Source organism: Hylaeus anthracinus, unplaced genomic scaffold, assembly GCF_026225885.1.
Source record: "Hylaeus anthracinus isolate JK02 unplaced genomic scaffold, UHH_iyHylAnth1.0_haploid 12002, whole genome shotgun sequence".
Taxonomy (NCBI): Eukaryota; Metazoa; Arthropoda; class Insecta; order Hymenoptera; family Colletidae; genus Hylaeus; species Hylaeus anthracinus.
Window position 1 is genome coordinate 15,673,729 of NW_026534349.1, and position 10,399 is coordinate 15,684,127.

At 42.3% G+C, this 10,399-nt stretch overlaps 1 non-coding gene across 1 annotated transcript; it reads left to right on the top strand.

Annotated features, from left to right (window-relative positions):
* Nucleotides 1-7,708: 7,708 nt before the first annotated feature.
* Nucleotides 7,709-7,814, top strand: LOC128892572 (U6 spliceosomal RNA). The gene has a single exon (XR_008461101.1). It is a non-coding gene; the product is annotated as a U6 spliceosomal RNA (small nuclear RNA).
* Nucleotides 7,815-10,399: the final 2,585 nt, after the last annotated feature.

A 10,399-nucleotide genomic window follows, 5' to 3' on the forward strand; every position in this document is an offset into this window, starting at 1 on the left:
TTCCCGGTCCGGGCCGGGAAGGGACCCGCTCGGGACTCCCCTTAACACTATTCCTTACCCCTACCGGACGGTACCGATAAGGAGTCTTTAAGGCGACCGGGTGTATATGGCCTGGCCACAGATCCCATAAAGTTGAGGGAGAAAGTAAACTAACCTAAAATAAATAAATAAATAAGTATTCAAAAACGGGGAGGCGCTTTTGCAGTCCGGAACAAATAGAAACGTAAATAAATAAATAAATAAACAGACATACACATACCCAAACATAAATCAAATACATAAAAACAAAAAGAAGGGTCAAAAGATAAAAGACGATAAAGGTGAATAAATAAAAACGTCACAGGTCAACGGTTGGATACCCGCTAAAAAGACAATGAGGTCAGAAAATAAAAATAAATAAAATAAATTACGTTAATAAGTAAGGGGGGTATGTGTATCGAGGATTTCATCTGTAGCAACTTGCACTCGAGAGTTCCTTGAATTTAAATACGCAGAAGCGATATACAACGAGGCAGTTGTCATCTTCCGTTACGAATACTTTATACAATGAATTTCCAGGAGTAAGACGCGTTAAATTCCAGCGCGGTACAGTCTATAATATTGATGGAGCTTTGAATTTCGACGCGGATATTGCACCCCTAAGCAGTGCTTTATCGTTGCATAAATTTGATGCCATTAAGACATTTATCGCGAACATTATACGTTGGTACTATAGTATCGGGCTATAGTATCGCCCGTAAGACTGATGCAGCTCTACGTTCACGCACGAACCTATCTGTTAAGCTCAACATAGCTCGAATTCCAGCGCTAACTCGGCAAGAAGATCGACGGGGTTAAAAATATAATCGTTGGTACTGCGTATTCAAACAGCCCATTATCACCCTATACTAGAAGTACCGCCTACACGTTTACATAATAAAGTACTGTTAGTGACAGTGATCAGCAACGAATTGAAGCGCAAACCCGTCTACTAGATCGATGTAACTTTGATTTCTAACGCGCAGTCGTCGTTAAGCTCGGCTAAGAATTCAATTGCAGGCATTACACGTGCGAACAATGCATTATCATCCCATAATGGAAATACTTCACATTTGAATGGTGCATTAGCGTCTGTCAGATCAATGCAACTTCGAATTCTAACGCGTCTATGTCCGTAGTGTTGATGCTGCCGCGAGTTTCCAGCTGATGTATTGCTCATTCAAACGGAGCGAGTTCGCGCGTTACACGATTTACACGATTAAGAAGTGCAACGCGTGTATTACCTACGCTTCGAACGCAAGACAAATCATCTGTCAAATTCGTACAGCTGCGAACTCTGCGTTTAAGATTCGCTCTCAAAGGCCGAAGGATCATTTTCTATGGAGACCGCGACTACGAGTTAAAGTGTGGCTTTCACACATCCGAAAAGTGTGTTCGCATTCTATAAGCTTGACGTAATTAACGAGTTCAACTCAAACGTTACACGATCCGCATTTACTATGTTTTGGAACGTGGAAGCTCATTAGTATTCACAGTTCGATAAGCTCAAGCTTCGAAATTTATAGCGTACTCTCGAATAAAATAAATCACTCCGCACGGTACCAAAATTTTCTGTTACGGGCCGACTAGAGAAATAACGAGCAAATTTTAATATCACACGTGGCACGAGTTCAATGGATGTTTTCACGGAGATATAGTGCAATAGTATGCGTTGCGCTTGATGCCGTACAGTAACTTCCTTTGAAACGCTTCTTTCGCACAACAGAGAATTCACGGATATTTCAGCGCGGTTCCTCCTTACATAAACGAGTTTGAAACTACACATTTTCCAGCCAGCTAATCGAAGCTCGCTCCGAAAGTACGGCGAGGATGTAGCTCTCGGACTCGACGGTATTCCGCTTATCCATTGCTTCTAGTTCCCAGGCAAGAATTTCAGTCCCATTACTTTTCTGACACACCTCGTACTCGAACACACACCCACACGCTCATACGTTCCTCTCGCTCGTTGGAGCGATACTTTGGACAACGCCAGGTGCCGTAATTATCAATATCCTGACTCGTTGTCAGCCGTAGCTGGCGAACGCGGATCGATACGAAACAATAGTTAATTCCACTCTGATCGTTGTTAGTATTCACGGCCCCGGTAACGCGCCCCATTTCCGATCGAGCGGCTTCAGTTTTCTCGGGCGGGTAAATTGAAAATAGTTGGTCGCGTAAACGCGGGAATTCCCGATCGATCGGTGTTTCGGTAGTAGCGATCGCGACCGCCGGACGGCGCGACCCGCGAGCCAGACCACGGGACCGGGAGCAAACTTGTGGAAATATTCTCGTCGCAAAAGTAATTTAATCGGCGCCTTTGCCGAGAGTGTGTTCGCGAGTCAGACTCTTGTAAATTGATCACCTCGGGGATCCGAGGCTGGGGCTACGCGGACCGTTCGGCCGACTAATTGTCGGAGAGATCGAAGCAGCTTCCCCGACGATCGTATCGACGTTGAAAACGAGGGGGGCGGCACGGAAAGCGAAGAAGGCCGATAGTCGAAACAATTATTCCGTTGTTCCATTACCTCTTGGAAGCCGATGCGCGCGAATGGATTCGAGCGGTGCTTTAAGGGCGATAATAAGCTGGGTCGTTTGTAAACGGATTCCGCGGGGAAATCTTGGCGAATGCAAAAAGAAGGGGAAAAAAAGGAGACGAGGAAGAAGAAACGAAGAGTAAGAAAAACAAAAACGATGGATGGGTGGCTGAAGCGGGGGGAGGATGAGAAATTAACTTTGTACCGTTTTCCTTCCATCCATCCGGTTTATTCACGCCACGGAGGAAAGGAACGATGTCCGGTATCCTCTGGGCCGGAGTCTCCCGGATGCAACGAGGGATCACGAGCTAGGCATAACAATTTCTTCGTAACGGTATAATCGTTTTTTCCTGACTCCCCGGACCTCGTTCGCCTCCACTTTGGTCCACTTTGTTCGGCAAACTGAAGCTGACGCGATGGCCAATTCCGTTCGTTACGGTAACGATAATGGTAATCGTTAACCGCGCGTTCTCGACGCTGAAGAGCGCGCGGTCGACGACGGAAGGGAGCCTCGCAGAACGATCAAAGCACCGGCTCGGCTCTTTTCCATTGTTTCGCGTACGCCTCGGCCTCCCGTCAGCCGATATCGCTTTTACGTCCGATTCGTGGACGGGAAACCAAAACTCGGACGTCGCCATACGGGCGAAAGAAGGAAAAAACGAGACAGAGGAACGCGCGGAGCAAGATAAATAGAAAGAGAGAGAGGGAGAGGAGATGGGAATCGGTGGAGGTTTTATCGAGATGAAACGATTAAAAGGGATAAAATGGCCCGAGCGGTGTGTCTCGATGACAAGAATCGTTACAGTCGCATCTCGGCATATCGAGGACGTAGGAGGAACGCGGAGGAACGCGTCGAAATCTCGTTCCCTTTATGCCCGTTGCGGTGCTCCTTTGAAAACAGTCCGGGGTTCGAATCCCGTTCCGTGGCTATAGACGATAAATTCCATTGTGGTTTCGAGTGGATTGAGAAGACAGCGAAATTGTTTTCGCTGAAAACCGCGCGTATCGTCGATCCGACGATTGGCGGTTACGTCATCAAAGACGTTGTACTTTGGCGGGGCAGTTTGTATGAAATTGGCGTAAATCGATTATCCGTTAATTAATCGAGCCACGCGGCCGATAAACGATCGAGTCCGCGGGACAGGATCCCAGGGCCCGGACGCTCGGAAATTACGCCTCTCGAAATACCGTTTCGAGAGGGACGAGCGAAATCGTATGTTCTCCTTATTGGCGATTCGTCCGAATATCGACGTTCGGCTCCCTCGACCCCTCGCCCTTTCCGTTTCGTTCCAGTTCCCGTTCTGGTCTATCGTCGTTCCGCCGTCACGTTTACCGAAATAAGTTTGCCTCGCGCGAAACCTGGTCCAACGTTGCGTCGTCGGAGTGGCCGACGCGACTTTGAATTCGACCTCGAGACAGTCTCTATGATTGATGGCGTTAAGTACGTACGCACTCGAATACTTAAGGTAGCGAATGAATACTCAGGCCAGGACGTTGAAAATAGGGCATTTTTTTACGAATTTTTTTAAAAATAACGTATCAAGCCTTAAAGAGTTTTTAATTTTTGTCTCGAACAAAGAAACTAAAGATTTTCTTAGGCCGAACGTACACGGGCGCAAGCGATTTGAAATTAGTGTTGCAAACCGTTTGCGCACTTTGTTTTACCTACTCCACTATCTTTGTTTTACCTAGATCCACGGTCGCATGCAAATAGTTTCATAGTGGTTTGAAACTGATCGGTTGCGACCGTGTGCGATCGGCCTTATTTATCGTATAATTACATTGTCGATGGAAAATATTGAAGTTTCTTTGAAAACAAATTATTTGCTATCATCAATTATCGAATAAAAGGCTCTGTAAATTTAATAAAGATCCGCTTGATACATTATTTTTAGAAAATTCATAAGGAAATGTCTTATTTTCAACGTTCTGAACCGGGCTTCCTCTTTAAGGCATACATATTCCAACACTGTATTGTCATCTTTCGCTATCATTTACGCCCTCAGGGGCTGCAGCATGCGAATAGCCAGCTACAGTACGGGCTTAGCGACCCCGGGGTACCCTAGCTAGATGGGGACCAGTGGGCCCCAACAAACGTGTACCAGAGACAAGATTAACGTAAATGTACGATACTATATGTACAGAGTTACGATAGCGCGAACTACAGTGATCAATAAAAAAAAGACATTTTGCAAAAATAAACGACAAAAACTTCAATTTCTGTAATATCTTATTAAACTTTAAAGAAAAAACAAAGGATAATTCCGTGACCTTTGAAAACGATACAAATAATTTTCACCCATGTTCTATTGGAGTCCGGTCTGGTCTGACCACGAACGGCTGCATCTCCTTCGTAACGTACCGCTCCGCTCTTGAACGCTGATTTCGTCCGGTCCACTTGCTGCTCTTTCAAATCTGCCCCGATTTGGCAACGAAAGCGTGATTCAAAAAGTCTGATTTTTTTGGAACCTGCTAACGAAGCATTTGCGCATCCGCATCCGCATCGTGGTCGGCGGCGTTAATTACTTCAGATACGTATAGTATTTGTTTGAGAAGTTTGTCAAGGACCGAACTAGTCGCGCGATATTCAAACACTTGGATCTGTTTCGATCCATCAGAAATCATTTTTGCGGTTTATTTTATTCTAACATCTTTATCGTCAAGGGTTACGTCAGTGTGACATTTTTTAGACCCATACTGTCGACTGTTCTAAAAATCGATCGCCATCCCTGACAACTCATCAAGCGTTACGTCAGTGTGACATTTTTCAGATATGCGGCCATACTATTTGTAAATGATTTTCAATCACAAAAAACCAAGGAAACACTATCATTTACACGATTGACGAAGCTCCGAGTCAAGGGCAATTCTGTCAACAGGTTTGACGCAGCCGTGAGCACTAGGGTCAATTCGTAAACCAAAGTTAAGTAGCTGCACGCTCATGCGCAGGTAATAGACATTCTAACACTCCATTAGGTGTATTATCTTCCACTGGGATCATTATACCCTTGGGCGGTACATCATTCTCTGCAAGAGTATTGCAACTGGAAATTCAAAAGCAAATCCACTCACAAGATCGATGCAGCACCGAAATCAAACGCAGAATCGTTTATAAGATTGATATCGCTCTAATTCCTATCGCGAACTCGCCAACAAAATTCACACGTGATCATAGTTCAATTAAACAACTCGCTTTGGTAACAAGTTTTCTACAGTTATTAGGTCTACCGAAAAGTTCTGCCCATTTTCAGAATAATGCAAAATAATAAATTTCTCATACCTTGAATAAATTTGATTGAATAATATAATTTTTATCATTATTTTTGACATCTTGTCAGCATGATTGCAATTTGTATATCGTTTTTAATGAATATTCGCATACTTGTTAAAAACTTGTTGTAGCTGGAACGGACAGAACTTTACGGAAGACTTAATACTTGCAGAAGCAATAATGGACAGTTTCTGATATCGGATATAGCTTAGCACGCGAAAATCGGTAAAAGTCATCAGTATTTGTCCAGGGACGGATTTCACCGTCGCCTAGCGTTGTACTTAACGTTCCCTCTCGCAGATGGCGGACCACGGTGGTCCAGCGACGGAATGTGCGATCGTTCTTTGTTAAAATCGTGTTTATCTTGGAATGAATAATTCATCGTTTCGTTTATCTTTTCCTAGCGGCGCGGCACCGCCATAATATCAACGGTAAAATAAAATTAACGTAAAACGAGGCCACGAACGTGATTTAGCGGCGCATAAAAAAGTTCTTGGCGCGAGAGGATTCCCTGGCTGCGGAGCTCGCATCGTTAATCATGGAATCGTCCCGCGAAATTAGTTTTTTACCAAAGAGGCGACGAGAGCGGGCCAGCGAACTCGCACCGTTTATTCCTTACCTAAGCGATCCGGTTTCGCGTTATCGTTATTAATGACGCGTTTGAGACGAGATGCAACCACGACACGGTTAATCGTCGATGCGCCAGCTCGGGTTATACCTTGTATGCAAATTGACGCGAGGTGTGTCGCGTTGGCCTCGAATACCGCTGACGAAAAAACGATGTTTTGGCTTTAATGTATACTTTAGTTAGGGTTGAGTCGCTTCTTTCAGAATTTTATCTAAATAGAAGCTGTCTGGAGGACTCGTAGATTGCACGTTATGAATACGAGTCACGGATACGAAGCAACTGTGACTATATTTGATATGTACGAGGTGACATGGAAGACGGTTTACTTTTAGGCGTGCTTAGCCATCTGACCATTCGCATGCGGTACCCTCACCTTGTCACCTGTGCCCGATACTCCCTTCATAGTGCTGCCGAGTCGCCAGTTTTTAGACGTTACGAGACGTAACAAACGAAAACAGTTGAAACAGAAAGCGTCAGCTTTCTCGTCTCTTCTGATCATCTAAACAATAATAAACCTTCGGAGAAATGAAAATTTCTCAAAGAAAAACTAACGCAACGCCCGTTTATCGGTGGCCGGCGAAATCTCTCGGTTTATTCCTTACCCGGGCGATCCGGTTTCGCGTTATCGTTATTAATGACGGGTTTGGGACGGGATGCAACCCCGCCGCGGTTAATGTCGATGCGCAAGCTCGGGTTTCATCGTCAATGTAAATTGACGCGAGTTCTGTCGCGCTAGCCTCGAATCCGTTGCGACCCATATGAAATAGTTAACGGGGCGCGTTAAACATGTAACCGGGTGAATTGCTAAATGGGACGAAACGCGCGCGCTCTCTCCCTTTCTCTCTCTATGGCAAGTATCGCGAACAGTCGATAATTGGCTTCCCTCTTTTAACCCCTTGACGCACGGGCTCCATATCGCGTACGGACACCGAGTTTTTCACGTGTCACCAACGACGGCGAAAGATACGGACTCGTGCGACTGGCTGTACCGTTTACCTGTCGAGAAAAGTTGCGATGCTATAGCAAAAGAAAAATTTTATTGGTTGCGACGATCATGGAAATTGTTTTTACAGACGTAAAGCGATTGTGTACGTCTCTATCGAGTCATTTGGGAGAGGAGAATGCGTGTTTTTCTAATAAGACCGTTATTTACTCGTTTATTCATTGAGCCGCTCATTGCATAAATCGATTAATTTGTACAGGGATTGTATATATGTACATATATGAGAACAATGGTGTACTATATGTATAGCATATGTACTGCCGAATCAGTACATACACTAGAATTGGAACAATACAGAGAATATTAGCATGGATCCTGCGCAAGCATGACACGCAAAGTCGTGAAGCGTTCCACATTTTAGTATAAGTTATATTTAGTATGATTCGCTAGTATATACACCCTCGCTCATAAATATGTGGACACTTACTACTTTCAATAAATAATTAATATAAATCGTAAATTATTACTATACAACTTTTGTTACTAAATTCTATATTGGATGTGTATTTAACAACATTTAATAATATTAAATGTTTTTTTTTTTATAGTGGAACTATGGGATCGTTTAGACGGAAAAGTTCAGAAAGAATGTTCAATATATCAATAACATTTATTTTTGTAATATTAAATATTACAAAAATTAGATAATGTTACTTCGGATCTACTGAAGAAATTAACAGTATCCATGTTTGATACTAAACTAAACTGAAACTAAACTAAGATACCCACAAGCAATACCAAGCTACGATAACTAAGGGAAACTACACAAGGAGGAACGCGAGACGTTGACGCGCGATCGCGAGATCCATACCGACCGAAGGATCGTCGAAGAATGAGACCGCGCCCTTCGTCTATCTGTGTCGAGGGTTGTGGTAAGCTTGTACCTGTCGAAGTAGAGAAGGGGAAGGGTGAACAACAACCGTGTGACGGTCGCGTCGAAGGCTCGTTGAATCCATAAAGACAATAATTCGTGAAACATTTATGTCACAGCAAAATTATATTCCCCATCATTGTTTAAATAATAAGCATTGTTAATAATTAATTTAACTATTGTCAGAAATTAATATATAGTTGCTGCAATCATTAGATATTAAAATATTGACAAATTTCTCACGATTAATGTCTCGAATGAATACTCATTCTGAACCATTATTGTTATTAATGTTTAATCAAACACTGAATAATGCTGTATATATCACAAATGTTTAATTTATGTCGGAGGTATTAAGCTTTAATTGTTCCAATCAAGAGATATTAAAATATAGAAAAATATCTCACGATTATTTATTTAAATTTTATTCCCAACTTTTCATGTTCGGAAATATTACTTTCTTGGAAAACATTGTACATCTCCGAATTAATTGAATATTTAGAATGCATATAGCAACATTCCGTCTTCGATTAAATATTAAGATTATATAAATTAAGAATCACGGTTCAGAATAAGTATTCATCGAACTGTTACGTGCCGACAATTTAAATTTAAATTTTTCTTGATTTCGTCGGCAGGAACGTGTTCGAGATGGTTTACCATCCCGAATTCGTTCTAATCGAACACAAACCTAGCCTTTGACGGTAGTTTGCTGAATTCGTTATGAGAAAGAATACACATTCCCTCCTTGAAATCAACGTCGTTACGCCACTTTCGCCCTGCTGGCAATACCGCGCCGCGGGTAAATCTTGTAAATATGTTTAATATGTTTAATATGTTTCACATTGTAAATATAATAGTATGTACGCGTTGCGTCTTGCGAAAGTTATGCGTTAATTGTTATATATGCGATATAAATATTCAAGCGTCGTGGTAAAGGATAAGCACACAACGTATCACTGCTAAATTCAAATATTACTCGTTTCTCTTAAATATTTGATACGACGGTTACAGACATCGTTTAAAGGAGAGATGTATAAATACCACGAAATCGAGTTAAGCATTTCTTTCGGCATTTCTTCATTTGGAACGTTCTGGAAGCTAAGGTATATTTTGAAGCGGCCTTGTGTTCGCACTCGCGTAACGTTGTCGCGTGGACGAATTGAGCAGTTCGGTGGCGCGAGACGCGAAGGAACGGTACCATTCGTCAACACAAGACTCTCGCGCGTACCAAGTCGCCGAGCAATGTTGGTAGTTTTTATATCAACGAATCTTCCATCACGTGCTTCTAGATCCTTTGTCTTCGAACCTTCTAGAACGTTCGACAGAGTTTACGTAGTTGAGCAAACCGCGAGCCGAGATCACTTCTTCTCGTACAGTCGCATAGAGTGCGAGAGTAGTCCGAGCAAACCATTTAAGAGTTAGAGTGCGTTACCCAGTAGTATTTTAATACGAAGTAAACGGTAGGCAAAACTCGGGTCGTTCGTTAAACAGTTTTATACCAAATTCATTTATTTAATTTTCACTTCTCATCGTACAGTCGCGAAAGCGTGATAGTAGTCCGAGCGAATAGTTTAGAACAGAGTTGCCGTATTAAAGTAAATTCATTTTGTGAAAAGTGAGTGTCAGGCAAGGACTCTTATTCCTCGTTAAAATAATTTTATTTCAATTTATTTAAAGCATTTTAGATTTATATTTTCTTTTTCCTTTCTGTAAATATTAATTTCGCTTTTGATTACGTAAATTATAATTCTTTCACGTGTGTGTGCTTTACCTCTGACCACAGCATCATCGACGAACAACACCCACCAGTCTCAGTATTGTAGCTGAATATTGCAGCGATAAATTGTATCATAAATCTTAGTGGTGAGTGTTATCCTTCAGTACGATATTGTTATATGTACTTTTGCATAATTGTGACCACTCGGAATATCAAAAATGATATTTCATTTTCGGGTGGACCAAAATTCATGTTCACGGGTGGTACCTAACCGATTATTGATTATTGTGCATTTATTTCGATAGTCATATATATTATATATATAATTATCGGAATAATTGTACAATAATCAAT